This window comes from Podarcis pityusensis (assembly GCF_964106645.2).
Source record: "Podarcis pityusensis genome assembly, chromosome: W".
NCBI classification, from domain to species: Eukaryota; Metazoa; Chordata; class Lepidosauria; order Squamata; family Lacertidae; genus Podarcis; species Podarcis pityusensis.
In genome coordinates, this window is record NC_138045.1 from 22,573,297 (window position 1) to 22,591,416 (window position 18,120).

The window sequence follows — 18,120 nt, forward strand, 5'->3', positions numbered from 1 at the left end:
GGGCCCTGGTAAAAGACAAAGCAAAATCACAAATTACTTTCCTAAGATGGAGGAGGGTAAGAGTCCACAAAAAGAGTTAATTCTTGATGAAGTAATACCCCCCTCTCTTACTGTTCTTGATTGGACGTCTAATTTTAAAGAGATATACCAAGATACTGGAAATATTAACTCCCCATGCAGCCTAGCGCAAGAACTAGCTTTAGCCGAGGAACTTCAGGAGGGAAATACCTCTATTACTAAGGAACAGCTGCCCACGGAAGAAATTACATCAACCCATCAAAACCAGATACCTACTCCAAAATACTCTCAAACAGAATTGAGTGACGGTCGCCCTTTGGATTATTCCCTAGCAATAAGTTCTGATTTAGCCAACATAAAAAATTATCTAACAATAACAAACGGGCTACTGCTGACGTTAGTAGAAAATTTCACATCTCAATTAAAAGAGTTAAAATTAAATGATATGCCACAAGAACATAAAACAGTTGAGCTAGCGTCGACGAACAAACCAGTAATAAATAAGAATCTGCAAAGACATAACTCAAGGGTAAAAGTGAAGAAAAGTAAAAATATTAAAACAACAAGGAAAGCCACGTATACCCGCAGTAATCGAAACATACATTGGCAGAAATTGTTTAAACTTCTTCCCCCAGCCCCAAATAAATCGACCACACGGGGCAGCAAAAAGAAGGGTAAAAAGAGAGAAACAAAGGTAGTTACACAGCAACCGGCTAAGGAGGACTCGCCAAGGCTGACTCCAGTAGCAAGTGAGAAGGCAGAAGTAACAACTCAGTCCTTGGATAACCAACTTTTTAATAAACCTGATGCTGCGGAAGTAGAGGCCTCTTCCTATGAAGGCAATAAAACACTTAGCAAATCGAACAGCGGGGAAGAGGAAGCGTTTAGTAGAGATGATACCCCCCTTCAGACCTGGCAAGCCTCCAGTCAGGAAAGAGATTGGAATTTGATCCTAAATCCCCAAAAACTGGTATTCACGAACTTCCCGAAGCCTAAGGGCTTCCTTACAGGGAAACAGCGAATAATGAACTTTGTATCTAGTCTAAATGACATACTGCCAGGAATGGTTAATGCTAATGATATCACCTCGGTGGAATATTTACATTATGATGGTCACTCAGTGAGAGCACTGACCACTTTTAGGGATCAGAACCTGGCCAAGTATATTTTTAGGTCAAGACCTGCCTTTTTAAAAGCACGGACAACAATACTTAGGCTCTTTGAAAATAAGGCTCCTTTGAGCCCCCTTTTGAAAACTAAGCAGGCAAATCTTAGAAAGGGGAAACAACTCTCAAAATTCTGGCCTGACAAACAGAACCCGCAATGCCTTGCAAGCAAAGGTGAGGATTTCTTTACTATGGAAGAAAATATCCTAATTGACCAATTCTGGATGTTCCCACCATTAATACAAACTGACATCTTGGGAAGACTAGATAAGCTAAGAGATAAGCTGGCCGAGAGAGCTTCAGCCAACGAGGTTATCAAGGGGGACCAAAAAAAGACCACAACACGTAACCTTCAGATCAAAGCGGAGATTAACTTTCCACCAAGAGAGAATGTGCCACCCTTCAAGGAGAGTACTCCATCACCCCCCCGAAGGAGAAATACCCCCAAGGTGACCCCACAAGACGTATGGGACAAAATGAGATACCTAGATGAAACAGAATTGGGCCAAAATCAGGCCAAAACAGACTATCCACAGAAGGAATTTATGCATAATAAAGATCTGGTGTTCACAAACGTGAGCACTTTGCATCCACCTATTGAAATCATAGAGCGGCTGGATAGCCCGCCATTCAAAGACGATAGGCGTCCGATACATAAAGCGACAAACCCTAAAAGTACGTTAGCTAATAATTGACAAAGATTCGATTGTGATAAAGCCAATCTTAAATTTTTATCATGGAACATTGCTGGTTGGCTCAACAAGGCGACTGACCAATCATTTGTCAATTTTATTCAAGATCATGATATAGTCTTCTTGCAAGAGACATGGCTAACAGGGGATCTAGATGTAAATGGTTTTGCCTCATTTTCGCTCGCAGGTTCACCAAGCAACAAAGGGGGACGAGTTAAGGGTGGGCTAGGCATTCTAATATCCACAAGGCTGAGAGCATCTTTCGTCGAGCTGGAGCCTCTGAGCAGTGTGGCCATGGCATTATTAATGAAATGCAGATATTGCACACTTCTGTTGATTAATATATATGCCCCTCCCCAAAGAGGCAAGCAGCTTATCAAAAATCTCTGGCATAGGATAGAATCTTATGTCGATGAGCTAATGAATCAAACTCCTGCTGCGGCAGTGCTGCTGGCTGGGGATTTAAATGCCAGAATTGGCCAATCAGACGAAGCGTTATATGCTCATTTTCACGACGTACCTCCCATTTCTGAAGAAGCCCATTCTATTCCCCCAAGGCTCTCAAAAGACAAGGGCTGCAATTACGCAGGCCTATGCCTTCTACGTTTTTCCAACAATCTGGATTTGACTGTATTAAATGGCCGTGTCGACAGAGAACCCAGTGGGGAATTTACATTTATATCCAACATGGGAGCCTCCACTATCGATTACGTCCTGGTGTCATCTAACCTTTTGAGCAGAGCACGGGAATGTAAAGTGGTGGAGAGGGTTGACAGCGACCATCTACCGCTCTGTTTAATACTGGATGTAAGAAAAGATTTATTTTGCTCTGATAAACTTGTAGCCCCATGCTTCGAAAACATGGAGCTAAGATACTCACGTATTAAATGGTCCAGCAAATTGAGTGATGAAATATCGGAAAGACTTCACTCAGATATTTTTCTTGCTAGAAAGGAGAACCTCGTTAATTCCCCAACTCCTGAGGCTAGATTAGACATGTTCCGGGAACTGATTTCGTCGCTACAACCTTATCTGACCAACAAAAAAACGCCACGGCAATCTCGACACTTTAATAAATCCAAACCTTGGTTTGACCAAGAATGCATGGCTATGAAACGCCTCCTGCTGGATAAGTACAGGAACTATAGAACAGCGAACTTACCTTCGCTTCCATTAGACTGGTTTGAGTCAAAACGCAGTTATAAAGCTTTGATTAGCAAGAAAAAGCTCCAGGCACAAAGGGAGGAATGGCAGTGCCTAGTGGAGGCCTCCCAAAGGAAAGATTCTGCCACGTTTTGGAAAATAATTGCAAAAAGCTGGAGAGACTCCCCGATTGAAATCAAATACTCTATACCCGCTGGAGCATGGGAGGCCTATTTCCTCTCATTATATTCATCAAATCAACTGGCCCCAGCTCTGCTTCCTGCTTCAAGTGAATTTGGTAAGGAATGGCCCCCTGTAACTACAGAAGAAATTACTGGCCTTATTCAAGCTCTTAAATCAGGGAAAGCCCCGGGTGCTGACAATATCCCACCAGAAATTCTTAAGGCAAATGTCGAATGGTGGGCCCCTGTGCTAGCCGCCTTGTTCACTAGTATAAATCAAGCGGCTATTATCCCCGAGGACTGGGGTTTAGCCATCATCATTCCAATATTTAAGAAAGGAAACAGAACTGAGCCAGCTAACTATAGACCAATCAGTCTATTAAGTATTATTAGCAAACTGTATGCTGCTCATTTATGTGATAAATTAGTGGAGTGGATGGAAAGAGAGCATATTCTATCAGAAGCTCAAGCTGGTTTTAGAGCAAAGCGTTCAAGTATAGACCAGGCCCTTACCCTTCAACACCTGGCAGACAAATACTCTAGAAAAGGGGGGTCTTTATATGCAGCATTCGTGGATTTTAAATCGGCGTTTGATCTAATACCAAGGGATAGACTCTGGGAAAAGCTTGGCGCTACAAACATAGATAAACGCTTATTACGCCTTATCCGTGGTCTATACGAAAACACCAGGGTGAGGGTAAGATGCGATCGGTCAGGCCATCTAACTAAAGAAATTCAAACGCACTATGGGGTTAAACAAGGATGTGTCCTCGCGCCAACGCTATTTAATTTCTATATCAACTCTCTAGCAGTAAATATGGCGAAAGAAAATGCCCACCCTCCCAAACTGGCAGGTATTCCCATCCCGGTGCTTCTGTATGCGGACGACGCAGTCCTACTCTCCTTTTCCTGCGTTGGCCTGAGGAAGCTTTTGAGATCACTTGCTGACTATTGTCAAGCGGAACAACTATCAATAAATTACAGCAAATCTAAAATTATGGTGTTTTCAAAAAAAAGAAGGAAACACAAATGGAGAATTAATGGTCAACCTATTGACCAGGTAGCAACTTTCAAATACCTGGGAATAACTTTTCAGGAAAGGGTCTCGTGGCACCAACAGATGAAAAACGCCATTGCCAACGCAGGAAGGGCTAATAAAGCCCTTACAAGATTTTTTCACGGGAAAGGGGGTAAATACGTTCCGGCGGCCTCCCAGGTTTTTGCTGCAAAAATACTCCCACAACTCACTTATGGATCCCAGGTTTGCAGTTTTAAAAATTTTGCGCCTATGGAGGCATTTCAAACAAAATTCTATCGGTGTTTATTGGGGATCCCCCCCTGTGTATCTAATATAGCTGTCCGCTTAGAAGTTGGACAACCACCCGTTAATGCGCGGCTGTGGATTCTAAAGATACACTACTGGTTAAAACTTATTTTTTCCCCGGCCGGTTTGGCTCCTTTAACACTCTTAGACACCTTTCATTCCACCTGGAAAGCTTCCCTGTTTGAAAAGATAAGAAGCTTGGGATTCTCCCCGCAGATCTTGATAGCGGCAGGATATGAGAGAGCCAGAAGTCAAGTGCTCCAACGCATTAGGGACATAGAGCTGCAATGTCATATGGGCAAAATGGATAAACATGCCATAATTAGAGACTTTGGGAGAGGGTTCTCACCCGCAAATTATTTGGCTGATTTACAAATACCTAAGTACAGACACTCCTTTACCCTGGCCAGATTTAACGTTCTACCCTCTGCCCTGCTGCTAGGCAGATATGAGGGCAAACCATATGAGTCACGTGTTTGCCCGTGTGGCTCATCGGAAGTGGAAACAAGTCTGCATGTATTGCTGCACTGTAGTTACTACGAGGATCTACGTTTGACCTTTATTGCCCCAGTTCTACAAAAGCTTAAAAATGAACCAGAACTCCAACGTATGAGAGCCTTGGTAGAAGATAAGGTTCCTGAAATTACGATCAATGTGGCCAAATTTTGTGTAGCCGCTATTAGGCGCAGGAAACAAGAGCTTTCCAATGTCAATATGCAGGCGAAGGCAAATACTTAATTTTATTTATGCTGTCTAATTTTAAATTGAGTTATGCTGTTATTGAGTTCTTGTGCAAGTTTGTACAGTTCACTTCTGGATTTTTTAAGGAAAGTTAGAGAAGATTTTGATGAACTTTAGAAACAAGCAAAAGCCACCTTGCCAAATGTTAACTACAAAATAAGGAGACGAAGAGTGAGGGAACAGCAAATAAATGACAGAAGTGCACCTGATGCCTTAGATGCACTTTCTTCAAGAGATAGGTTTAGAATAAAATCCTTTATTCCTATGTTAGATGCACTTGAAGCCTATTTAAAAAGAAGTACTGTGTACTGTGTTTTCCATTTTTGCTAATCTGACAGCATCGAAGCAAGAAATTCAGCAAGGTGTTGAACTGTTGATGGAAGCATACCCAGAAGATATTGACCTGAAACTTATTGATGCACTTTTGCACTTTCATCTGTACGTGAGACAAAGCCATGGGCTTACAGCAGAGCACTCTCTGTCTCATACAGACCTTTATCAAATTATATACAAGAAAAAAATTCAGATGGCCTTTCCTAATGTGGAAGCAATCTTGCTGCTATTTCTTAGCTTTATGGTCACTAACTGCTTGGGATAGAGGAGTTATTCAAGACTCAAAAGAATTAAAAATAAATTAAGGGCCACAATGTCTCAAGAGAGGTTGTCTGCACTGAGCATTCTGTACATTGAAAGTGACAAACTTGGACAAACAATTTTTTATGAAGTTTTGGATGAATTTGCTATGAGGAAGGAAGGCTAGAAAAAACATTTTTAGGACTTCCGGTTGGTCACCTGGTAATGGGAGACAGGAGCTCTTTCAGCTGAAAGAGCCCCAACGCTGTGAAGTTTGGGGTGACCCTGAAAGCAACACGGTACCCCAGGAAAAACCTCAGATCGTGCGTTCTGAGGGCTTGTTGTTCTGGCGGGTGCCCCTGGTGACTCCCCCACTCCCCGGTAAGCTCTAAAAAGAGCCCCAAGAGTGAGTGGGGTCGGAGACGTGGGCACTGTGGAATTGATTCGCTTCCCTCACAGCGCGAAGCTCTGAGTCCGGAGATCGTGAGCGGCCGATTTCTCCGTTAAAAATAAGAATTTGAAATTGTGAGTAAAGAAAAAAGATGCAATTTGGACTATTAAATTAGAACAAAAGGGATTTAAACACGGAGGTCGATCCCTTTCTGCTGACTTAAAAGCGAAAGCAGCTACCGCTGACCGAAGTCGTAAGCGGAAAAAACTGTCAGAAAACTTACAAGTAATCTTCAAAATCCTCCCTTCTAGCAGGGGGAAGGGGGGCAAAAACTTTGTTTTAAGAAGAGATCCCTGCATGTTCGAGATCTGTTTTTAAAGAGACTCTTTCTTTCTGAAGTGGACCTCCTGGTAGGAGAAGGCTAGACTCCATTGTGACGTCACAAAGGGAAAGGAAATCTTCAACTTTCATTGTTGTTTTTTTAAAAAAATGATATTTATTAGTAGTTTCAGAATTATAGAAAATAAAGAAAAAAGAAAAAACAACATTATAATACATAAAAAAGAAGAAAAAACACAAAAACCAATACAACAATACAGCAAAAAGAAAAAAAAGAAGACAAAAGGAAAAAAAACAACAAAAATCCCAAATTACATATCTATAACTTCCATTTGCTTGTTTCATTGACCTCCTCACACCTCCCTTTTTGTATTCTAGTTTAATTAATTATTTCAGCAAATTCTTTCCATCTTTCTCAATTTTTATTAAAAAAATTATCTTAACAATTTAACCTAATAATTAGCTCAACAAATCCTTTCCATCTTTCCCCATATTCTGTTATTCAAATTACCTTAATTTATTTAACCTTATCTTACCCTAAAATACCTTAAAGCTTGAATCTTAGTTTTCAACTATACATAACTCCTGATATCATTTCTGCTAGAGTCATATAGTTTCATTCCAACATTTTCCCTAATATTCATTAATTTTAAGCTAATTCCCTAAATAGAAAGTTTTCTTAATAATTTTTCTTCCAATCTTCATCCAACGTCTCTTCTTCCTGGTCTCGGATCGTGTCAGTCCTTACTGTCCATTCCATCTAGTCCATCAACCTGGAAGCCTTATGTCCGAGGCCCTTAAATCTCTTCCATGTCCCTTCTGCAGTTCTTCTTCTTCTTGTTTATACTTGCCCTTTTCCTTGTCTTTTGTTGGTCTCTTTCTTAATTTCTTTCCTTTCTCATTGAGGAGTAGGTCTCTGGGGGATTCCAACCCAAAATTGTCTCCATCTCCCTTCATCAACCCCGCCCATTCCCCACAGTCCCACTCCCCACAGTCATCAATATAGTCCAAAAAGTATTTAAAAGCATATTTCAAGGTCTCTCCAAAGTTAGGAACCTCCTCAGCTCCAGACTCCCCCTGGCCCACTCCAACTTCAATCTTCAATGACAGCGGCTTATGCTCCTGTAGGGCCTCGGGTCTCTCCATTTGTATTATTTGAGGTGCAACCGCATCCTCCTCCATTATCTTCTGCACTTGCCCAGTCAGTACAGATTCATGAGTTGGTCCCTGAATGATTTCTGTATCAATTTTCCCTGTTTGTCCACAGTTATTAACCACAACAGTCATCAAATCCATTTTCTCATTCATCAAGTCCATCTTCTCGTGCATCTGTTCCAGCAAGGCACTTGTCTTGCATAAAGCAAGCACCCAATCTTCCTCCCAGCTCATCTTTAGTCAAGGTCAGAAAAGACTGTTCCCACGGTCTTAATCTCACAGCTGTTGAGTCCTCAAGTATACTGCAGCAACAATTTAACAAGCTCCCTCTAGAGGAGACAATTTCTATTTGTATCCATATTTTTTTTAAGGCAAGTCCAACAAAGGAAAATTATTCATTTTTCAGATATTTTGTTTCTTTAGAATGCAAAAGGCAACATTGGAATCAGCTTGTTTCTCTTCTTTAGCTACCTGTCAAAGTATTCCATTCACAGTCGATGAACCTCTCCAACAATTTCTGTCTCTGACACCCCGTTCCCAGGTTAGAGACGGTGGAAACTTATCCTTCTTCACTCCCTCTCCTGTTAGGGTTAAACAAAGTCCCCCCCCCCTTTTCTCCTGCTTCCAAGGGGGTTTCAGTAATTCTGAATGAAGGAAATTTAGACTTTTTTAACAGCTTTCCAGGCTTTAGCTTACAAAGTTTTTGCTTTAGTCTATATACAAAAAGTGGAAGGCGGACTTCCTGTTTTGAGCCTTCCCGCTTCGATGCCAAATTAAGATATTTCTTGATCCAATTTTCTGTTTCTACTCACGGGTACTTGTTTTAAATCCAATTGTCCACAGGAAAAAGTCAGCGCTCTCCGGCAATGGCTGTGCGGCTTCACTCCGTGAAAATAGCAATCAGTTCGCAGCACCACGCCACTCACCCCACTTCGCTCCGGCGCCCCAAAATGGGGTTCCCGGTGAGTAGGGGGGGTGCTCCTGGTGCCCTGCTGAACCCCACGTTCCCAGGCTTCCTCTGCCTGGGATTTCTAGCGGGTCCCCACCTTCGCCGCAGCAGGAAGACCCTGTTTCCACGGAGCCCGTTCCTCCGGTCGGAGGAACTCCGCCATTCACTGATGGCGCTGACCCGGAAGTCTCGGAAATCTTCAACTTTCGTTTCCTCTTTTGGCAGAGAGAAAGTAAACTGCAGCTGCCTGAACTGGTTTCTATATTTTTAAAAGTATCTTTCACCCTCAAGGAACATTTTTTAAAGTATAAAGAGATTCTGAGGAGTATTTAACAAATTGTTTTATGAGTAAAAAGGAAAAGGGGAGCTGCAGAACTGCCTGCAGCTGGCTATGGTGGGAAACTGCCCCCCCCCCTTTCTCTCTGACTGTGTGACTGACCTTGAAATTGTTGTGCAACTATGAATGGGGAGAAAGGAGAGAAGAGCAAAGTAAGATGGGGCTCTAGAGCTGTACCCTTTGAGGAAAATGTGATGCAATTACTGACTGAAAATAAAACGAAGGTGAAAGGAAATCAGCAGAGTATTGAAAAACTGAGTCAAGATTTTGCTGACTTGAGAGCTGAACTGAAAGAGGTCAAAACTGAGGTCACAGGCCATGAGACAAGACTGACACAACTAGAGACAGTTAGAGTACCGGATGTTGAGAGACTACAGTTTGAAAACTCCAGTGCAATTGCTTTCCTTCAGATGAGGGAACGGGAAACCCAGTTAAGATTCAGAGGTGCACCTCAACTGGAACAGGATCATCTCAAAGATTGGCTAATTGATCAATTTCTTGCATGCTGGGATCTTCAGAAAGATGAGTTAAATTCTTGGGTTGAAAAGGCTTACAGATTTGAACCTTAAAAAGATTCTAAATTATACATGACTGTATAGAGGTCTTTAAGACCAAGGAACAAAGGGACACTATTTTGGGCCTTCATTACAAAAAAAGGTTAAAGATCAAGGATAAACCAATTGTTTTGTTCAAGGAGATCCCAAAACACTTTTTGAACTTGAGAAGTAACTACGCAGATCTTGCTGGCACCTTAAGAAGGACAAATATCTTCTTTAGGTGGGAATTCCCGGAAGGACTTTCCTTCAAATTTGAGGGAAGAAAACAAAGAATCAAGACTGTTGGAGAAAAGGATAAGTTTTTGGAAAAATATGCAGTTGAATTTGGATTGGAAAGTCCACAGCCACGGGGGGCAGGGGCAGCGGCCCCTTAATATGAAAGATGGATGGCCCTGAGAGTCTACTCTTGGAATGTTAATGGACTAAATTTTCATCAGAAAAGGAATCAGATTTATCATGTGTTCGTAAAACAAAATTTGAATATAATTTGTGTACAAGAAACTCATGTTATTAGATTACCTAGAAAAATTCTTCAGAACAAAAAACTCGGACAAGAATTTATTTCCTCAGACAAAGTTAAATAAAGAGGAGTGGTATTCTATGTTAAAGAAAAAAGGAATCCAAAATTTATATTTAAAGACGAGGAGGGAAGATACATTGCCGTAGAGATTAATGCACAAGGTGAAAAATATCTATTGTTGGGAATTTATGCACCAAATGATGGCAAAGCAGAATTTTTCAAAAATTTGGAAACAAGACTGCTGGAATATTTGGACTACAAAATAATTTTGCTGGGTGATCTGAATGGAGTTGCATCAACATTAATGGATAGAACACAGAGACAGAAAATAATGAATGCTGGCAGACTACTAAAGACTTTTTTTGACATGATCGACAGATTTGATCTGTCAGACATATGGAGAATAAGAAACCCAACAGAAAAAGACTTCACATTCTTTTCAGATGCAAATCAATCTTTTTCCAAAATCAACTATTTATGGATATGCAGAGACTCGGTTCCTAGAGTAACTAAAACGGAAATTTGCCCTAAAACCTGCTCAGACCACAATGCAATGTCTATGGAAATGAAATTATCTGTGCAGGGATCCTACAGATGGAGAATGAATGATGATTTGTTGAGGAACGAGCAAATAATCAGCAAGGCCCAAAAGACTCTAATAGATTACTATGATAAATATGAATTCCGGGATGGAAACAAGAGTCGTTTGAGATGCAGGCAAGGCAGTAATGAGAGGATTTCTCATACAACAAAATTCAATCAAGAGAAAGGTACAGAATGAAAAAAAAGACAAGATTTTGATGCAACTAAAAGACAAGGAGAAGAATCTGAGAAGTAACCCAAAGAACTTGCAGATACAAAAGGAAATTAAAGCTTTACAGATGCAGTATTCACAGATCATAAACCAAGAAATAGAATGGAAATTAAGAATGATGAGACAAAGGAACTTTGGATCTGCAAACAAATGTGGAAAACTGCTAGCTTGACAGTTAAAAAAGAGACAGAAACAAAGTACTATTACAGACATTGCATCAGAAAGAAAGTCTGTGGAGAACCCTGCAGAGATAAGAAGATGCTTCCAGAAATACTATAAACAACTGTATAAAAATGGTAAAGAAGATAAGGAGAAAATTGAGCAAGTCATCAAAACCAAAGGACTGCAAAAAATTCCCCGAAAACAAAAGGATCCTACTTAATGGATTAATTACATGACAGGAGGTTGACAAGGCGATAAACCAGATGCAACTTGGCAAAGCCCCGGGGCCAGATGGAATATCAGCAAAGTATTATAAGACTATAAAAGACTGGCTTATTCAGCCATTGGTAGAAGTTTGCAAGAAGATAATAAGAGGGGACAAAGCACCCAAAACCTGGAAGGAAGCCTTTATAACCCTGATACCGAAACAAGATTAAGATAGATCCAATGTAAAAAAATTACAGACCAGTCTCATTACTTAATGTGGATTACAAAATTTTTGCCAATATTATGGCCAACAGGCTGAAGAAGGTATTGTCAGATTATATTCACAAGGACCAGGCAGGGTTTCTGCCTGGAAGACATATGAAAGATAATATTAGGAATATAATCGTTATCTTGGAAAGGCTGGACATTAAAAAAAAAATGTAAAGCGATGTTAATGTTTATTGATGCAGAGAAGGCCTTTGATAATGTGTCTTGGAGATTCATGATACAATATTTAGAGAGTATTGGGGTTGGACAAGATTTTCTAAATGGTATTAATGTGATCTATTATGAACAAAAAGCAAAAATTTTAATAATGTGGTGTCGGAGGAAATTAGAATTGAAAAGGGTACCAGGCAAGGGTGCCCACTTTCCCCTCTGCTTTTTATATCGGTTCTGGAGGTTTTGTTAAGTATGCTAAGGAAGGAGGAACAAGTCTTAAAAAAGTAAAGTACCTAGGGGTAAACATAACAGCAAAAAATCTAAGTCTATTTAAGGATAACTATGAAAAGTGTTGGGCAGAAATTAAGAGAGATTTAAACAGTTGGACAAAATTGAAACTTTCTTTGTTAGGCCGAATTGCTGCTATCAAGATGAATGTATTGCCAAAGATGTTGTTTTTGTTTCAAACACTTCAGGTTCTGGATAAGACGGAGTGTTTTCAGAAGTGGCAGAGAGATATTTCTAAGTTTGTCTGGCAGGGCAAAAAGCCCAGAATTAAGTTTAAGATATTAACTGATGCGAAAGAAAGAGGGGGCTTTGCCCTGCCAGATTTAAAGTTGTACTATGAGGCCGCAGCTTTCTGCTGGCTAAAAGACTGGCTACTTCTTGAGGACACTGACGTGTTGGATTTGGAAGGGTTTAACAATACTTTTGGATGGCATGCATACTTATGGTACGACAAGGTTAAAATTAATAAGAACCATATTGTCAGAAAATCACTGTTTAATGTCTGGTTAAAATATAAAGACTTGCTGGAAAATAAAACTCCAAGGTGGCTTTCACCTTTGGAAGCTAAGGCCCGAAAAAGACCCAATATGGAGGCCAAATGGCCAAAATATTGGGAAATATTAGAAAAAGATGGAGACAACTGGAAATTGCAGAGTTTGGAGAAAATGAAGGATAAAGTGCGAGACTGGTTACATTACGCTCAGATTAAAGAAGTTTTTAAAAATGATAAGAAACTAGGGTTCCAGGTGGAGAAATCGAAACTAGAAACAGAACTGTTAGAACCAAAGACTAAGGTGCTTTCAAGGATGTATAACTTGCTGTTAAAATGGAATACACAAGATGAAATGGTTAAATCGGCTATGATAAGGTGGGCGCAGGACATTGGGTACAATATCATGTTTGAGGACTGGGAAAGGTTGTGGAGTACTGGGTTGAACTTTACTGCATGCAATGCTTTGAAAGAAAATGTAATGAAAATGATATATAGATGGTATATGACCCCAGTCAAACTTGCAAAAATATACCACCTGTCTGATAATAAGTGTTGGAAATGTAAAGAGAGTGAAGGAACATTCTTCCACCTCTGGTGGACCTGCCCTAAAGTGAAGGCGTTCTGGGAAATGATTTATAATGAACTGAAAAAGGTATTTAAGTATACCTTCACAAAGAAACCAGAGGCCTTTCTTTTGGGTATTGTCGGCCAAGGGGTGGCAAAGAAGGATTGGCCATTTTTTATGTACGCAACAACAGCAGCAAGGATACTTCTTGCAAAGCACTGGAAAGCTCAAGATCTACCCACACTGGAAGAATGGCAGATGCAACTGATAGACTATATGGAACTGGCCGAGATGACCGGCAGAATCCGTGACCTGGGAGAGGAGAGGATGGAGGAGGACTGGAAGAAATTCAAGATTTATCTACAAAAATATTGTAATTTGAGTGAATGCTAAGCAGGATGCTAGATCATAAATAATTGAGCACCACTAAATTAGATGATTTAAGATGATAATGTGAGATTGAGAAAATATAAATTTCTTCGAGAATTACAAGATTATAAATAAATAGATGGGGCATAAGAATGCAAACAAGATGATAAATTGCTGGCAAAAAGTTATAACGATGAAAGTGGGAGCGGGAGATGTGAGGGAGTCCAAAGAAGATGTGAAACTATATTAAGACATATGCTACATTGTTTATTATATCTATTTTGTATGTTAAACCCTATTAAACATTTATAAAAAAAAAAATAAGGAAGGAGGAACAAGTCAAAGGTATAACAGTAGGATCCAAACAATATAAATTAAAAGCCTTTGCTGACAATTTGGTGTTAACACTTCAAGATCCAGATTCCAGTGCAGTAAAAGCACTGGAGCTGATACAGGAGTTCGGGCAGGTAGCAGGATTCAAGTTAAATAAGAGCAAACCCAAAGTATCAGGGGTGGGGAGGGGATGGATAATGAGGAAAGAAAAATTCTTCAAGAAAAAACAGGCCTAGTCTTTGTGGAAAAAGTTAAATATTTGGGTGTTAATCTATCGGAGAAAAACCTAAACTTATATAAGGACAACTATGAAAAATTATGGAATGAAATCAAGAGAGATCTTGAGATTTGGTCAAATTTAAAACTGTCATTAATGGGCCGAATATCTGTGGTTAAGATGAATGTATTGCCAAATAGTTGTTTTTGTTTCAAGCCCTACAAATTATTGATAATGTGAAATGTTTTAAGAGTAGCAGAAAGCTTTGTCTAAATTTATCTGGCGGGGGGGAAACCCCAGAATTAATTATAAATTGCTAACAGACTCAAAAGAAAGAGGGGGATTTTCCCTGCCAGATTTCAAGATATATTTTGAAGCCGCAGCCCTTTGTTGGGTTAAGGAATGGATCCAATTAGACAATGCTGATGTTCTTGATTTGGAGGGGTTCGACAATGTATTTGGTTGGCATGCTTATTTATGGTATGAAAAGATAAAGGCCCACAAAGGTTTTAAAAATCATGTAATTAGGAAATCATTATATAATGTTTGGATTAGATATAAGGATCTCTTAGAAAGGAAAACACCCAGATGGCTTTCACCAATGGAAGCTAAGGCCCCCCAAAAAGTTAAATATGGAGAATAAATGGTTCAGATATTCTGACCTTTTGGTTGTGGATAGTGAAGGATTTAAATTAAGACCATTTGATCAAATCAAAGATAAAGTGGACTGGCTTCAATATCATCAGATTAATGAATTATATAAATTTGATTTAAAAAATGGTTTTGCAATAGAAAAAACCAAACTGGAAACGGAGTTGTTAGATACCAATGTTAAAAACTTATGTAAGATGTATAATTTATTGTTGGAGTGGCATACAAAGGATGAACAGGTGAAATCGGTGATGATAGATTGGGCAAGAGATTTTGGACACAATATAATGATGGAAGATTGGGAAAGGTTGTGGAAGAAAGGGGTTAAGTTTACTGCTTGTACTGTTTTAAAGGACAATATCATGAAAATGATGTATAGATGGTACTTAACCCCGGTAAAATTAGCTAAGATCTACCATACGAGTGATAATTTATGTTGGAAATGTAAAGAAAAGGAAGGTACCTTTTACCATATGTGGTGGACGTGTCCCAAGGTGAAAGACTTCTGGGAAAAGATTTATAATGAATTGAAAAAAATGTTGAAATATACAGTTATCAAAAAGCCAGAAGCCTTTCTACTTGGAATAATAGGTTTGGAATTGCCCCCAAAAGACGCTAGATTGTTTTTGTATGCCACAACTGCAGCAAGAATTTTGTTAGCCAAAAATTGGAAACTACAAGAAATACCAACAGTGGAGGAATGGCAGATGAAGATGATGGACTTTTTGGAGCTGGCCGACCTGACTGGAAGAATCCGTGATCAGAAAAAGGAGGAACATCAAGAAGAATGGAAGAAATTTAAGGACTATTTAGCTAGATATTCTAATATAACATAAGTAGAACTACTCATAAGTACCAAACTGGCCTAGGAATAAAATATGTGGAATTGTATAACATTATGGATTGAAAATATTATGAAAAGAAAGAAAGATGGTAATTTGAATAAGTCAATTTTATTTGAAAGTGGATATTGGAAAACTGCTACAATGAGATCTATAGAAACTCAGTTTAGGGGGATTCGAGGAAGTCATCTAACAATGATAACTAAATTGGGACATTAACAGTTAGGATACATGTTTGTTTGTTTGTTTGTTTGTCTTTTTAATAGTGTAATTGTCAGGGGTTCAGGAGCAGAGGCACAGGAAAGGGAGGAAATAGAGAGCGAGGGGGAGGAGTCCGAAGGAAATGTTAGCGATGACAGCGGTCCGAGGTCTCTGAGTCTTTCCAGCGAATCGGAAGATTCACAGAAAGGGGCTCCCATGGTCAGAGCAAGGGGGGTGCCGAGGGGGACACCCCAGGAAGAAGGGGCCAGAGGGGACTCAGAGAGCAGCAGTTGGAAATCAGGACCAGCGTCCACACCAGAGTGCAGTAGGGGGGAGGAGTCCCAGGCATCGGGATCAGGCGGCGCACTGCCAGTGGGAGGACATGAGTCAGGATTGGCCACGCCTCCATCGGGGAGCGAGGAAACGGTCGAGAGGAAGGTTGAAGGCTGGGCGCGCGCGCCAAGTTCAAATGTACAGGAGGGCGGCGCAGTTGGCAGCCCGGATAGGGAGCCAGGTCCCAAAGCCCGCCGAAAAGAGGGGGAGGAGTCAGGGGGGTCAACGTCAGCGTCAGAAGAATCCAGGAAGGAAGGGACCCCGGGGGGTAGCAGGACCCAGAGGAGAAAGGAGAGACGGAAGAGGTGGAGTAAGGCTAGAATCTTAAACTGGTGTACAGGGGGCGGAGACTCAGATGGAGCTTCGCCGATCTAACCCCTAGACGTAGAGCTGGGGCGCTGCGGCTTGAAAATGGAAACTGTACTTCAATAAAGACTTTTGTACATTACTGCCGGCTAGCGTTGGTCCTCTGTGAGCTGGGACCTGGAGCCAGCTCTGACAGTAAGCTCCATCTCCAAAAGTTTTGCACCAAAAACCTCGTAACGTGAGTGGACGCAGCGAGGGAAGAAGATTGGTGCTTCGCGAGCTCACAAAAGTCAGGCAAGATGACTACAGAACAGCAACTAGCAGCCCTGCAAGATGCAGTGACACAACTCAACGCGGAGGTACTCGCATCCAGGAAAAGGGAAGAGGAAGCGGCTGCCGCCTGCAGGGATCTCCAAGCCAGGTTGGAAGTGCTTGCTAAGCAGGGGCAACCGGGACCCAAATCAGAGGGGATTGGGCTGGGGAAAAGAGGAGGCAGCCTGGTATCTCATTTCGATGGGAATTTGCAGCAGTACCCTAACTTCCGAGCAGACGTGCTGTTTGCGCTGGAACTGCTGGATAAAGACTTTAGAGATGAGCAAGAGAAGGTGGGGTTTATCTTGTCCCATTTGCATGGGGAAGCTAAAGCGTGGCTGCGCAATCTGTGGAGAGATAAGGATCCGGCGCTCCAAAATGCGGATGCATTCATTAAAGCGATGGATTCGTGTTTTTTATCAAATATAGACATTGATATCGCCAGAAAAGACATACATGGGCTCAAACAAGGCAGAGCCAGTGTAAGGCAGTACCATTCCCGCTTTTTTGCATTAGTCCATGCGCTGGGATGGGAGAAGGATTCTGCCCCAGCCAGAGACCTTTTTTGGGAAGGCTTGAATGCAAATGTGAAAGATGAGATTGCAAGGGGGGAGAGACCAAAGAGCACTCAGGAGGTTGTCCAGCGGGCGCTGCAAATTGGGGTGCGTCTGGAAGAACGTCCATGGAACAGAGAAGAAGGACGTTGGGGACGTACGCCAGTGAGAGCACCTCCCCTCTTTCCCAAGGATGCAGCGCGTGCGCAATCCACACCTCCGCAGGGAGGGGGAGAGGAACCGATGGAGATTGGAGGCGCCAGGGCTCAGTCAGCAACCAGAGCCCTAACACCGGGAGCAGTCAAAGCGAAGCCTCCTAGAGGAAACAGGAAGTGCTACATCTGCGACAGTGCTCAGCACATGGCGAAAGAGTGTCCCCAGAGGCTCCACAAGCACACTGCAGCCTCAGCAACAGTAACAGACGCAACTCAGCAGAGAGAACCACAGCAGGGAAACGACAGAGTCTGGTTGGAGGAAGAGGCACTGGGGCCCAGCCAGACAAGTCAATGAAGCCGTCCCCAGAGATTTTGCAGCCCACAGACCCCCTCCCGCCCAAACCAGTGGTGCAGCTCACAGCATCGCTCCAACTACCCAATGGACTCACTATGGAAGTGCCGATTACCATTGACTCTGGTAGTAACGCAGACTTCATAGGACTGGATTTCATTCAAGAGCACAACATAGCACTCCTGCCAGCCACGCTGCCTCTGAAGGTTGTCACGGTGGATGGCAGGGAATTGCTGGGGGGGCAGGTGGTGCAGCAAACGCCTCCGATGGTGATGCAAATTGGGAATCACCGAGAAGTCATCAGCTTCAATGTCACCCAACTGTCGGACACGCCTATAGTATTAGGCATGAGTTGGCTGCACAGGCACAGCCCAGCATTGGCGTGGTACCAGCGACAACTGACCTTCGGCTCCTCATACTGTGCGGAACATTGCATTC

The 18,120-nt window shown here is 41.6% G+C and overlaps 1 long non-coding RNA gene across 1 annotated transcript in view; it reads left to right on the forward strand.

Moving 5' to 3' along the window:
• The first annotated feature begins 605 nt into the window (after positions 1-605).
• LOC308467823 overlaps positions 606-18,120 on the forward strand; it is a 90,125-nt gene continuing 72,610 nt past the window's right edge. The window contains exon 1 of the long non-coding RNA XR_013981318.1: positions 606-1,108. This is a non-coding gene — a long non-coding RNA (uncharacterized lncRNA). The remainder of the gene's footprint in view (positions 1,109-18,120) is intronic.